At 38.9% G+C, this 14,777-nt stretch overlaps 1 protein-coding gene across 5 annotated transcripts in view; it reads left to right on the top strand.

Annotated features, from left to right (window-relative positions):
* MCTP1 (multiple C2 and transmembrane domain containing 1) overlaps positions 1-14,777 on the top strand; it is a 246,706-nt gene that overhangs the window by 217,737 nt on the left and 14,192 nt on the right. The window lies entirely within an intron of this gene.

Below are 14,777 nucleotides of genomic sequence, written 5' to 3'. Positions count from 1 at the left end.
ATTTGTAAGTAACTGAGCTGAAGAACGCTTCTGGATTATTTTCACACATTTCAAAAAGTATCTAAGATAAATTGCTAATAAATATTATAAAGTATTGTCTTTTCCTTTTTGCTCCTGCTTCCTTTTGCTTATTATGCTTTGTTATTCTGCTTGAGTGCTAACGTAACAAAGTCCAAGATGGGAAAATGGAGTTTGTGTTAGCGAACTGTTTTTGTTCTGAAGACTAACAAGCTTAGAAAAGCAAAATGGACACTGCTCATTAATGTAATGTAACAGATACCTAATGGCATCTAAGTAACACAAAAGTGCTTTGTCAAAAAAGTATTGCTTTCTGTTTTTCTTTAACTGTGTGAAAAAGTCAAAACACCATCTAAAGCTTTCTTTTAATCAGAAATAGTAATTTAAGATCATTTTCTCGGCAGATGTGCTTTCTTGGTATTTTATACTAAAAATGTTTCAATTCCTCTTGTCTTTAGCATATACAGCTGTGTTTTGTTATTTCTTTAATATGTGGCATTAGCAATAATTTAAATTCAGCTATGGAAGAAGGTCGTTATTGGTCTTCAATTATTGCATGGTTATCATTTTAATTATCAGTAGGGATGGAATAAGGATAAATCCTTCAGCATGCATTCTCTGCTGCTGTGTAGGAGACTGATTCCTCACTGGGTTGTTTAAAACTTTGGGGGTGAATTGGGAATATATGTAAGTGCACCAAAACATTTTCAGGATTATTCTAGAAATGCCTGCTCTGCTCCTTTCCACTCTCAAAGAACAAATGCTGCCTCAATATCTTAGATCAATATGTAGCACATAGTGAAGATCAAGAAACAGTTTACTCAGCTGTTTATTCTTTAGTATAATATACACCCAGGCATTTTGATAAAGAAATAGTTGACATAATAATAGTTGTGATTTCTGGACAGTCTGTTAAAAACTAAGATTTTATCATCTGTTCAGGGAAAGCTTAAAGGTGTATTATCAAAAGTTACGTCCTATAATGGAGCCCAAGAGCCACATTGTTACTAAATAATTTCTTAAACAATTTGTTATGCTGAGCAGTCCTTCTCACTCATCTTTCTCAGGTTATATTGATTTATAAGAGAATGTGTCCTAATACCATGTTTGTTTGGTTGGTTGGTTGGTTTTGGTGTTTTGTTGTTGTTAAGTTTTATGCTGAATTTTGAAGCCTGAGAGCATAAATATGGATCCGGCATTTCCTGCAAGTGCTGATGTATTTTTTTCCCAAGTGGAACGTTGTTTGTTTATTTGAAAATGGACTTAAAGTGTTCAAAACACAGCTGCATATTGTTTTTTTGTTGGCTTGCAAAGGCAAACCAATGCCCACAGACTGTGGAGAGGAACTTCAGTTGCTTACCAACAAGTGTATTCAAACATGATTGCAGGTGCTTTTCAAAATAATCTAATCAGAAATGCAATTACTGGTGCTTGAGGGAAGAAACTCGAGGCACCAAGCTAACTCAGGCCCCTTGGGCTGTCTTTGTCCTCTTTGCATGACTCTTCATGCTCTGAAACTCAAGCATTTCAGTTCCTTTGCTTGCACATCTGCTGTTGCAGAAATGGATTGCACTTAGAGGAACTGAGAGGTTTTAGGTGATAGCTCATAGGGAGGGGTTTGCGCCCTCTCACTCCCTACAAGAACAAAGAAACTATAAATTATTGATTCACATTAGTGTTTACCTGATCTCCTTCCGTATGACATCACAAAATTCAGTCATGCAAAGTGGCTTTCTAGCCCACAGGTCCAAGGCCTCCCACAAAACAATTCCCTGATAAGTATCTTTTCTAGTAATCCAACTCTTTGTGGCTTGATCTACTGGTATAGTCAGAGAACCGTGTAAGTCTACAGGAAGAGTTACACAGGGAAAGTCCAACATGTACTGCATCTCCAAATTGTCATTTTGAAAAGGGGCTCAAATGTCACCCCAGAGAGGCAGAATCTGTGGAGTTTTAAAGATTCGGGGGGAAAAGGTTTTAATATTGTTCCTAGGCCATTAACAAGTATTACTGAAAGTACCTCAGGTGCATAGGAATGTTTTGCAAAGGTTTTTCTTTGTTCTCTTCTAAATTCTAAGATGTTTAGAATGTGATTTCACATTTTGTTAACATTCAGAGGACTATTTGTGTATTCTGAGCTGGAGTAAAGAGAGGTGTTGGCTCAGCATACTGTGAGACTCTGGGGAGACCTGTGAATTTCTATGATTTTTGTTCATTTCTGTGATTCATCAGAAGTATCCATCGTTTTAAGAAATTATTGATTAATAAGGAGCAGAACTATATAGAAACTCTTTAAGAAAACATGGGGCAAGTTAGTAAGATGAAAACATACAGGGAAGGGAGGGAGATGAAGAGAAGGAACATGGCTGTGTGGTCCATTATGTTTCATTTAGTGAGCACAATGAAGAATTCACTTTCAAATTGTCTGTTGAACTCTGTATTTGTAAAGCATTTTAAAAGCATAGATGTGACTTGAGCAAATCATGCCTGAGAAAATAAGTAACCTGGAATTTGTGGCCAAGTAAACACAATTCTGTACCAAAGGGATTATTTTTGTCCCACAAATTCACAAAACAGTTTGAAGTTCAGAAATGCTAAGTTACCTGTGTTTATGAATTATTTGGGAAGAAAAAAATGCCTGGTGTGTAGCTTTGTGAGAATACTTGAAGATCAAGGGCTATGACAAACTTGTAATGAAAATTTAAAAACAAACAAACAACAACAACAAAAACAGAAGAAGAATTTGCCAGAACCTGATTACAAGAACCATTAGGACTTTTTATGCAAAGAGTAAAGGAGAGCAAAAAAGGGTTCGCATTCACAAGGTTAAAAGCTTAAAAAGAGATTTCCACAACTTGAAAAAAGAGAAGAATGGCAGGGAAAAAAATATATCCAGATTGCATGAGGAGGGAATTAGAATTAATTGTTTAAAGTCTACCATATATCGGACATTCATTAGAAAAGGTTTCAGCAACCAGAAACAGCACTTAAAAACTAATCAGGAGGCATTTCTAAAGACTGTTTTGGGCTAATATATGAAAGTAATCCTGAGACTGTTAAGGGAACTATTTCACAATCTTACTGTTCATTCCAGTAACATTTGTCTTCCAGCAGTCATGGCAAATTAAGAGAGCAATGAAAGATAAAAGTGTGTTATAAACTGAAGAGGAAATTGATTCTGATAATTACTAGTGTTTGAATCTCCTATTCTCTGTTAAGTGACAGAGCACACTCAGAGAAAAAAGTGGCCAAACAGTCAGGTTTATTCTCACATTCAGACAGAGGACCTCAGAGGGTACTTGACTAACCCTTGGGACCACTGACATCAGTGAGTACTACATATACTGTGTCTACTGCCCATTGTAAAATGGAGGACTTTTTTAATTTAAAGCCTCAGACTGTTTATAGATCACAAGGTTTTACCATTCATGTTTACCATCCCAATTTCCTCTGTCAGAATTATGCTAGAAATCCACACTTCCATTTGAAAGCATGCAAAATTTTTTTTTATCAAAATGATTCCCAAAGTCAGCATCAGGGTTTGAACATACAGGCTGGTTTCTACACCTCCTGTTAATTTCCTAGGAAGAGAAAGGAAGGAGGCCTAGGAGGTGGGTCGGAAGAGTTCACTTTCACAATCCGAACATGAATAACGTTCAGAATATATTATGTTTTCTTTTAAAAATGTACTGAAAGGTAAAATTAGAGTCTGAAATCTGTGAGATTACACCCCACAGAAAATTAAAGTCTCTGAGTTCTTATTTCAGCATTCCTTTTCTTGAAACTTTTTTCAGTAAGGTCATTTACAATGCCAAGGTCTTTTATGTCTTCCTGCAAGACAAAAAGGGTTTCTTTCGAAAACAGAAACGAAATAGAAAGAAATAGTACTAAAGTTATGCTCTACTAATATCCTGCTTTTCCTTCTCCGTCATGTATATAAAGGTTAGCCAAGTACATGGAACACTACAGCATAACTCTACTACCTCATCGTGCAGTGTTATTCCATCCTTTTGGAGATGCTGATACAATCCCATCATCATGCATTTCTTCTGAGCCAGTACAAATGTCTTACTTCGGATCTACATCCTAACCAGAAAATGTAAGGACAGTTGTGTTTTGCAGAAGGGTAGCCAAGCCCTGGCACAAGATTATAAAGCTAGATACATTAAACAGGTTATATTCTGTTAGTAGTGACAGGTTTTTATACTTCCAAATTATTTATTTTCTTCCTTCACCCTTCTTTTCTCTATGTACAATTCTTCTGCTACTCAAGAAGGAAATTGGAGCTGTGCTTAGTTATGCTAAATTGCCTTCACTTTAAACAAAAAATAATTTGTAGCATTTAGTTATCACTACTGTTTTACAGATTTAGATCTCTCTTTAAACCACCTAAATGGTGGCTGAGCTTTTTGAAATGTTTATTGAGAGTAACATTTATAGTAAAAATAAGGAAAATTGAGGACTGGATGACACTGAAACATAGTTTCCTAATGATATTTCAGATTAATAGTTTGGGTCTTTCCCCTAATGAGAATAAATTTCTTTCTATACACTATACTTCTAATTTTCTCTGTAATATTATGGAAGATGGGGGAGGGGAAGCTTGGCACAACACCTTGATTGGATTTAGCAAACATATTCAGTCACATTATAGAATCATAGAATTACCCAGGTTGGAAAAGACCTTGAAGATCATCAAGTCCAACCGCAGCCTAACCAGTACCCTATCTCTAAAAACCTCTGCTAAATCATATCCCTGAGTACCACATCCAAAAGGCTCTTAAACACATCCAGGGATGGCGATTCAACCACCTCCCTGGGGAGCCCATTCCAGTACCTAACCACCCTTTCTGTAAAGAAGTTCTTCCTAATATCCAACCTAAACTTGCCCTGGCGCAACTTGAGGCCATTTCCCCTCATCCTGTCACTTGTCACTAGTGAGAAGAGACCTGCCCCACTCTCACTGTAAGAACCTTTCAGGTACTGGAAGACGGCAATAAGGTCTCCCCTCAGCCTCCTTTTCCCCAGACTAAACAGCCCCAGCTTTCTTAGCCCCTCCTCGTAGGGCTGATTCTCCAAGCCCTTCATGAGCCTTGTTGCCAGTCCAGTACCTCCATATCTTTCTTGTGCTGAGGTGCCCAAAACTGGACACAGTACTCGAGGTGAGGCCTCACCAATGCCGAGTACAGGGGCAGGATGACTTCCTTAGTCCTGCTCACCACACCATTCTTGATACAAGCCAGGATGCCGTTGGCCTTCTTGGCCACCCGGACACACTGTTGGCTCACATTCAGCCGAGCATCAATCAGTACCCCCAGGTCCATTTCCTCCACACAGTCCTCCAGCCACTCCGCCCCAAGCCTATAGCGCTGCCTGGGGTTGTTGTGGCTGAAGCGCAGGACCCAGCATTTGGTCTTGTTGAACCTCATCCCATTGGCTTCAGCCCAGCTCTCCAGCCTATCCAGATCTCTCTGTAGGGCCTCGCTACCCCCAGGCAGATCCACACTCCCAGCCAATTTGGTGTCATCTGTGAACTTACTGAGGGAGCACTCAATGCCCTCATCCAGGTCATCAATAAAGATATCGAAGAGGACAGGCCCCAGCACCGATCCCTGGGGAACACCACTCGTGACCGGTCACCAGCTGGATTTAACTCCATTTACCACCACTCTCTGAGCCCAGCCCTCCAGCCAGCTCCTTCCCAGCCGAGAGTGTACCCATCCAAGCCATGGGCATATAAAGGCATTAAAGGCATATAAAGAAGCTGTGATGCATGCAGTGATGCAGTGCTTTATAAAATGGTGCATCATACACAATGGGGTGTTTATGCATTTGCAAAATACAGCTAAGAACAGAACAAGGGACCAGGTTAGGAAAGTCATTAAAACTCATGTGAATGAAAGGCAAAAATAATAATCACGAGCTGTGAAGAAGGTAGCTGCCTTTTTATACTACTTTCCTGAGGGACAGTACCTATCTGGTACTAACTTCACTGAGTTAACTAGGCTTGCTTTGTTGTCTTGCACGCTCAGAGGTAACTGTTAATGTAACCCTCCATTATTTTTTATTCATCTACCTTCTCTGATGAAGCTAATAGACTTTCTGGTTCTGCCTAAAGGTAGGCTTCTATGCTGGGAGTGCTGGACCCACCAAGCTCTCCTTGGGAGATCCCCTGGCCCTTCTTAGGGCAAGCAACAAAAAAGCCTTAGTAAAACCGGTCATTATTATTAAATATAAATATTATTGAAATTGTCATTTATTAACATTAATACTTCTGCTAATAAAGAGTTCAGTCCATCTCTCTGAGCTGTGGAGCAGTCTCAAACAAATCTGTTCAAAGGTACACAATCAGATGTACCATCTCCATTTGCCATGGTAGCTTCCTGGTATTCCCTTTGCTTTAGCACAACTTGCAGGGGCATTTCACAGGTGCTTACAGGTGCTGGGGAGAAGTGCTCTACATGCTACACAGTTCTGTGCTTCCCTCTTTTCCAATAAGCCTTGTAAGTGAATTCGCTCCATTTTTCTCCCATGTAACACAATGTTAATATTTTCCACTGCATTCATTAGTATTTCCCACTGCACAGGAATCAAAAACACTAAGGTCAATACAAAGGAATTAAATCTCTGGGCTGAGACCAAACAGCACAATGCTGTGAAAGAGCTGTAAGTTCTGAGTTCTGACTTTGCCAAAGCTGCTGGGGGTTGTGGGAGTACAGCTCTGTTCAGAGCATGAGGAATAATTTCCTATTGAATATTTGGGGCACTACTGACTGGTAAAAGCTGATTTGTAAGCTCTGGAAGCAAAAACTAAGCAAGCTCTAAGGAAACTGTGCTTTTATACACAAAGCAGAGGTTCTCAGGTGATTTTTAGCTTGAGATTATGTTGAAGATATTCTGATTTCCCCTTCTCCCTGAGTGTGTTGGAGATCTTAAATATATGTTTTCATACATGCTGTTGTACAAGCATGTAATAAAAATTAATCTATTTCAAAGCATGTGTTGGCAGACTTCAAGGGAAAGAGACATAAAATAACTGTTATGACCTAACTATTGATATCAGTGAATAATGTTATAATTGTGACAATGCCAAACTTTCTTATAGCTCTAATTTTCATAATTGTGAAAAAATCAAAAATAAATAAAATAAAATAAAATAAAATAAAATAAAATAAAATAAAATAAAATAAAATAAAATAAAATAAAATAAAACCATGATAGGAATGTTTATTCTTCTGAGATAGGAAAGGTAGAATTCAAAGGTGGTTTTACTGTATTTTTTTTATTTTTATTTTTCCTTCTTAGATGGCAGAGCTGTGGCTGAAAAGCACCTATGTGACTCTGTTTGTTCAGACAGGTTTTGGAAGTTCTGTTTTCACTGTTCATAGAAACTGAAAAAGCAGGAGAGTTTTTGTTGTTTGTATTTGTGCAGTCCCTTTTAGAAAGCAGAAGACTAATGTAATATTTCTCAATATTTGTTCTTGGCTACAGTGCCAGTACTTCCATAGTTCTATTCACTGATTAATTGTACTTATATTACATGTTTGTTTGAGACCTTTTAACAAAGGTACAGTAATTCAGTAATAAACAGGGAAGGTTTCAGCTCATGTATGCATACTACATACTTAATTTTCATGATGACTTCAACTTTCCAGTCTGTCTCAAAGTCTATATGAGTTCCATCAGAGTTTTTAACTGTATTGTATTTTTGTCTAAAATACTTTACATGCTATGCTGATAATCTTCTTCATAGACATTTTCCTATGAAATGTCTGTATTCTTAATTCTGCTGTTAGTTTTGTTAAGCTCTTCCTATTAGTGCTCTACTGACAGTTAGTTCCAACAGTAAATTTTGTATTGTATAAACAGAAAATTTCCTTGTATCATTTTACCTCTACTGCCCATCAAGTTCATCAAACATTTCTCACTACTGCCTTGTGAGAATAAATAAGAGTCCCAATTTCCTTTCTCTAAACCATTCATTGTTTTTAATATCTTGACTGCAATCATTCATCTTCTGTATAGATTAAAATCTAATACTACTTTCTGTTGCTTATTGTCTTATTTTTCTTCACAGGATTCTTATGATTTCAATAGCTCCTCTCTTATTTTTTTCTGGATCTGATTTTCTAAGTTTATTGTTGTTGTTGTTGTTGCTGTTGTTTTTGTTTTTTATTTTTAAACTTGAATTCAGTACTTCAGCTGAGATTATCTCATCATGCTATATAATGGCATTAGGTAAAGGTAAATCATTTGTGTTGCTCATCCATTTAAGTTGGTTATATTCCTCAGAAATTTGACATTACCTCTGTAAGTAATCCTGTCACCTATAAATTTGGCAGTTCAACCTTCCTTCTTTTTGATGTGAATTAATAAATATATTAAATAACATCAGGGCTGGTATCAAATTTTATGAAGGTTCACTATTAATCTTTTGAAATATGTATGCTCTTTTACCTCTTTCTCTGGGCTTCATTACTTTAATATCCTATTTCCTTTAGGAGCACTTTGAAAGATTTCTTCTGAGAACAGTGTAAGTTATTATTTGCTTTCCCAGTATTAACTGCACTGGTTTTACATGCTCTAAAGTTTGAAGAAATCTGTCAGAAATAATTTTAAAGCTTCAGACAGCCCTGTGTATGGTACTTGAAGGACAACCTGTGTGGGGCCCCAGTCCTTATTTCTTACATCTGTATTCCTCATGGGAAGGCTTGCAGAGGTTTTCCTACGGACTGTGACAGAGAATCTGCTTTGAAACAAGTGTTAGTAAAAGAAGTTAAACAATGAATCAGCAAAATGGATGGTATCAAATTATGGGAGACTGAGTGCTGTTTGCCCAAAGGCTCTGAAGGAACTTCAGGTGAAATGGTTTATCTACTCCCAGCTAGGTTCAGAATGAAGACAGGCTCATGGAAGGAAAAGCCATTAAGAGTTGTTAGGAAGAAGGAGCTGTCCAGTAAACCACAATTCTCCCTATGCCTGAAAACTGTCTGGGGTTGTCTAAGTGTCTGCTTGACCTTCCCTTGCTTTTTTGTCTGGGTATTCACTTCTGACTGCTCTGCAACAGAGTGTGCAGTCCATCCACGTGTTTAATTGCTCCTAAGTATCATCCAACACAAATGAGACACTTTACGGAAGCAGTTTTAGTCCAGTGCAGGTGCTTGTTGTGGTCTGTTTGCTAACTGATTTGCCACAAATCCTAAATACCTGAAATGCTTGTGTGTTTAAATTCAAACTGTCAGGATGGAACAGTGTCGAGCCTTTTCTGGAGGTGTGACATCTACTCTCCTTGTTTTCTTTGGAAAATGTTGAATGCAGTATATTCTCCCAGCCAGTTGTTTCAATGATGATAAAAATTTCACAACTCTTCTCCCTGTTTACTTGGTATATCTGTGCCCCAGATCTGACAATGAGTGCAGATCCAGGAAATAATGAAATCTATGGAAAGCAGGCACACATGAGAAAAAAGACATTATACAGCAGCAGCTTTATTCCCTGCTGCTGTTGGACTGCAGATGGGAACTGAGCTTGCAACCAGGGCTGAAAAGAATTTAAACTTTGTTTACTAGACAGTGAATAATCCAGAAACTGCTGGAAGTTGAAGATGAGAGCTGTTACTGAATTCTTGCAATCTAGTGCATTTGGCTACTGATTGTTTCTTCTGTGAGTGGTAATAAAGAGAAGAGTTAATGTTTTGTTTTGGTTTTTTTGTTTGTTCGTTTGGTTTTTTTTGTTTTTGTTTTTGTTTTTGTTTTTATTGTTTTTTTGGAGGCCTAATTAGTCTTCTCTGCTGGAAAGAATTATGGGAATAAAATGGGTTATTATAAACAGACTGTGCCTTTGTAGGGATCATGCATGATCTAACACAGTTAGTTAGATAGCAAAGGCAGAATCAGGGAAGCAGGAGATAATGGCATCGTACTCACATCCACCTCTGGTCTGTTGGTGCCAGCAAAGCTTTGAAGCTGATGTCATCCTACGTGGATTTCTGGCATCCGTGAAAATGGCAGGAAGGGATCAGGGATTTTGGAGGGAGATGCTCTCCAATTGTCTTTTCAGTGTTCTGTTTTCTTCTCTAAAAGGAAGCCCACATTGAAAAGGGTCCGATTGCAACAGGGATGCATCATGTTTTGAATGCCAACTCTTCCTTCAGTCTTCATGTGCTAAATCATAGAATCATAGAATCATAGAATCATAGAATTACTCAGGTTGGAAAAGACCTTGAAGATCATCAAGTCCAACCGCAGCCTAACCAGTAGCCTATCTCTTAAAAAACAACCACAAAACAATACCACAACAACAAACCTCTTCTAAGTCATATCCCTGAGTACCACATCCAAGCGGCTCTTAAACACATCCAGGGATGGCGATTCAACCACCTCCTTGGGGAGCCCATTCCAGTACCTAACCACCCTTTCTGTAAAGAAGTTCTTTCTAATATCCAACCTAAACTTGCCCTGGCGCAACTTGAGGCCATTTCCCCTCGTCCTGTCACAAGTCAGTAGTGAGAATAGACCTGCCCCACTCTCACTGTAAGAACCTTTCAGGTACTGGAAGACAGCAATAAGGTCTCCCCTCAGCCTCCTCTTCCTCAGACTAAACAGCCCCAGCTTCCTTAGTCTCTCCTCATAGGGCTGATTCTCCAAGCCCTTCACGAGCCTCGTTGCCCTTCTCTGGACCTGCTCCAGTACCTCCATGTCCTTCTTGTGCTGAGGTGCCCAAAACTGGACACAGTACTCGAGGTGAGGCCTCACCAATGCTGAGTACAGGGGCAGGATGACTTCCTTAGTCCTGCTCACCACACCATTCCTGATACAAGCCAGGATGCCATTGGCCTTCTTGGCCACCTGGGCACACTGCTGGCTCATATTCAGCCGACTGTCCATCAGCACACCAAGGTCCCTTTCCGTCTGGGAGCTTTCCAGCCACACCTCCCCAAGCCTGTAGGATTGCCTGGGGTTGTTATGACCAAAATGCAGGACCCGACACTTGGCCCTGTTGAAACTCATTCCATTAACCTTGGCCCATCGATCAAGTCTATCCAGGTCTCTCTGTAGTGCCCTTCTCCCCTCAGGCAGATCAACACTCCCTCCCAGCTTAGTGTCGTCTGCGAACTTACTGAGGGTGCACTCAATCCCCTCATCCAAATCATCAATGAAGATGTTAAACAGAAGCGGCCCAAGCACCGAGCCCTGGGGGACGCCACTTGTGACCGGCCGCCAACTGGATTCCACTCCATTGACCACAACTCTCTGGGCCCGGCCATCCAACCAGTTCTTCACCCAGCGGAGCGTGCACCCATCCAAACCACGGGCAGCCAGCTTCTCTACCAGAATGTTATGGGGGACAGTGTCAAAGGCCTTACTGAAGTCCAGGTAGACCACGTCGACAGCCTTTCCCTCATCTACTAAGCGGGTCACCTTGTCATAGAATGAAATCAGGTTAGTCAGGCAGGATCTACCATTCATAAACCCATGCTGACTATGCTACTGAGTGCCCCTTTTGCTCACTTCTCCATTTGTTTGCTTAATACTTCATCTGAAATGTTAAACTACAATGATTTGTAGGTTTGCTGTCAAGGTTATTATTCCCAGCAGGTTTCCTAGCTCTTCTCCTCCCAGCTCCCAGTGTTCTGAGTATCTGCAGATCTTGGCACTTTTTAGTTTCCAAACACAGGATGTGCAAGTTAGGAGACGATGAGAAAAAAAAATGTCATCTGGGGAAATGCATGGGTTAGGGTGACTGGTTAAAGTACTTTGTTTATTTGTTTCTCTAGGAAAGCTCATAAATTTCATTAAACGCCTATTTTTCATCTTCTGTAAATTAGATATCTCAGCTTTTTTTTTCTGCTTTGTTTGTAAAATTTTGTGTAAACAACATTATATGTGATCCAGTATAGCTTTTATGTCATGAGTACTCAGTGGTCATGTTAATATTGCCTGAAGACTAGCAAACTTCTGTGTTTCAGGCCATTTATTTTATTCAGTTATTATTCTAACATTACATTAATCATCTAAGTGTTGTATGTAATTTTAACAGTAGTTTGCTTTCCCTTGTATTCTTCCTACAGTATCCCTGTTCATTATCTTTTCAACTAAGCATTATTAATTTCTCAAAATTAAATTCACGTAAGTTGATGAAAGACAAGCAAGTAGCTGTAAATAGTAGGTCTTTTATTGTAAATTAACAGTTATATACATACAGTACAATGTCAGTGTTTTTGGTTTAGCTACAAAAGTTAGTTTTACTGGAGGAGTAAAAAAAGCAGTGAAGTCTTATCAGACTTTTCTCTGTATTTTCTTCCAAAAGAATATGGAATCTGCAGTTTGCACATCTCTCCTTGCCCACTGTATACCCAGAATATTTACAGGGAAATTTTCCAGATGCTGCTCTTTTCTTCTTTTTTTAAATTGTTTTGCCTCAAATGCCAAACTGTTTTCTGCATTAAGTAATTTTCCAAAAGCACAGCTTGAACTTTTATCCAGGAGATTTGTATTAAATAAGCAGTATTTTTTTGGAAGTCTTTCTACAATTTATTAATATTTGATAGATTTCTTGAATAATTGTAGCTACTATTTGAAATGTGCACGTGTCTATGCTATCTTTGGAACATTATTTCATAGTTGTTGGTCTGGACATGTCAGGATTTGTCTTGAGCTGAAATGGGGCTAATAACATAATGATTGTATTGTGTTTTTTGCTTTTGAGTGCTTGTGGTTCTTTCAGTAGGCATCTCGATCACAACTGTGGGATTCAGTTTCAAACAACTTCCAAGATGATTTTCTTTAACATTCAACTCCTACGAATAATGTTGCCTAGTTCTCACATATTAGTATTTTCATCTTGATTGCTGCAGGTTCATGTTTTGAATGCAAGATTTAGGATAACCTACTCTGGCTTATCTGAGCATGAGGCATTTTTCTCATCTGGATCCAATTCCTGCAGAAAGGCATTTTGGAACTGGAAGGCCAAAAGTGAGAAAAATGATCAGTTGAGATTAATACATAAAAGAAGTGTGAAAAGGAAAACTAATCAAAAAAAACAAGAGATACAAAAAACACTTGTTTATGGCTAACCAACAAATGTCCAGCCAGCCCCTAACAACAGCAGCTCTGTCAAACCCAACCCCTGCTCCTCCCACCCAGTGTCCTGGAATTTTCATTGGATCAGTTTGAGACCACTCTTTTAGTTGTGTTCCCTCCCAGGCTCTTGTTCATCCGCAACAAGCCCTTGGATCTACAGTACTGTGGGTGCATGTCTGCAGCAGGCCTTCTGGTGGGAGGTGTCTGTCCCGCTGAAATAGTGGGGTGGGGGAAGGAACCCACAAAAGCGGGGAAGCAGCCACCTGTGGTAGTCAGGGTCATCTGCGTAGAGTTAGAGTGAGATTTCTGTGCTACATTTGTATTTTTGTATTTTGTATTTTTTTTGTATTTGTATTTTTCATTCTTGAGTAGCTGTAGCCCTACTAGTGCCCCTGCTGGCACTGCCTCTTGCAGAGCTGGGAAGGGTCCTTGGAGGTTACTTGCTCTTCTCTTAGCAAGGAAGCAGAGGGCCCCTTTGGCAAGCAGTTTCTCTGTAGGTGCTGGAAAGTGTGTGCTACCACTCAGGGGGCATGGTGGGAGATCTGCCCTTGCCTCCCAGGATTTTCAAATGTGAACCTAAAGTGACCGATGGATTTTCACTGTTGCAATGCATAACACTGCCACCACTTAATTTGTTAAGCTTCCAGCAAAACTAAAGTAAAGATAGGCACACCATTGATTGACACTGTTTTATTTGTCACCACAAGTAAAGGCATTAGCCTAAAAAGTTATAATGCTGTGAAAATTCATGTTTTTGTTTCCTCCCACTAGATGGCCCTTCAGTGAAATGGCGAGTCAGTTAATACGGACCTCTTCTGCATTCATGTACCTATTTCATCTGGAGTGTTGCTGTACTGAAAGGGAAAGTAAGGGAAAGACCAGGAAGGACCAGAATTAGGCAATTCTAAGGGAAAGTGTTGGCCAAAAATCTTCATTTGAACTATACGAGAACTGCCTTTTTTTTTTTTTTTTTTTTTTTTTTTTTTTCCTACTTCACAGAAAGCTTGTAATACCACCTTTTCCCCCAGAGTTAGTACTGTTCATCATGAGGTTTTTTTTTTAATTATTATTAAATTATATATTTTAGTACTGCAGCTGTTCATTATATACAAAAAGAGCCTAATTTGTTAGATAGGCAGTAGTGCCAGAAAGTCACAGAAGGTTCAAATGATTTTTATCAATTCTTACTGTATGTTTGAGAAAGAACAGATTGTTGTAATATTCACGCTCACAGGGATGTCGTCTTTATAAACAGTGGACCATCAGTGTTTTCTTCCACATGTTTATGTGGTTTCTATTGTGCCTACTATATTCTGCTAAAATATTGAATGCTTAGTATGTAATAACATTTTATTGCTTCTTTCTTTAATAATCATGATCACAGATACCATTCATCTCTGTAAAATCCTACTCTTTTAATAACGATGTGGACAATGTGGTTTTCTCTGTATTTTAGAAATCCTCGGCCTAATTTCCGTTTGTTCATCAGCAGTTATTTTCTATTGTCTGTGTATTGTTCTCTGTAGTAAAATTCACATATGAAGACCTAAGCTAGCAGGTAGTACTTAAAGATAAAATGTGTAGCATTTGTAAACAACTGATCTGCTTTTTACAAATACAGTCACTGAATGTGCATTAACAAGTATTGAGGAAAAAACTAAGTCCACAGTTTAAAAA

The sequence above is a fragment of the Excalfactoria chinensis genome, chromosome Z (assembly GCF_039878825.1).
Source record: "Excalfactoria chinensis isolate bCotChi1 chromosome Z, bCotChi1.hap2, whole genome shotgun sequence".
In the NCBI taxonomy this organism is placed as follows: Eukaryota; Metazoa; Chordata; class Aves; order Galliformes; family Phasianidae; genus Excalfactoria; species Excalfactoria chinensis.
Note: the sequence above shows the minus strand (reverse complement) of the source record. Positions and strands in the feature narration are given on the sequence as shown.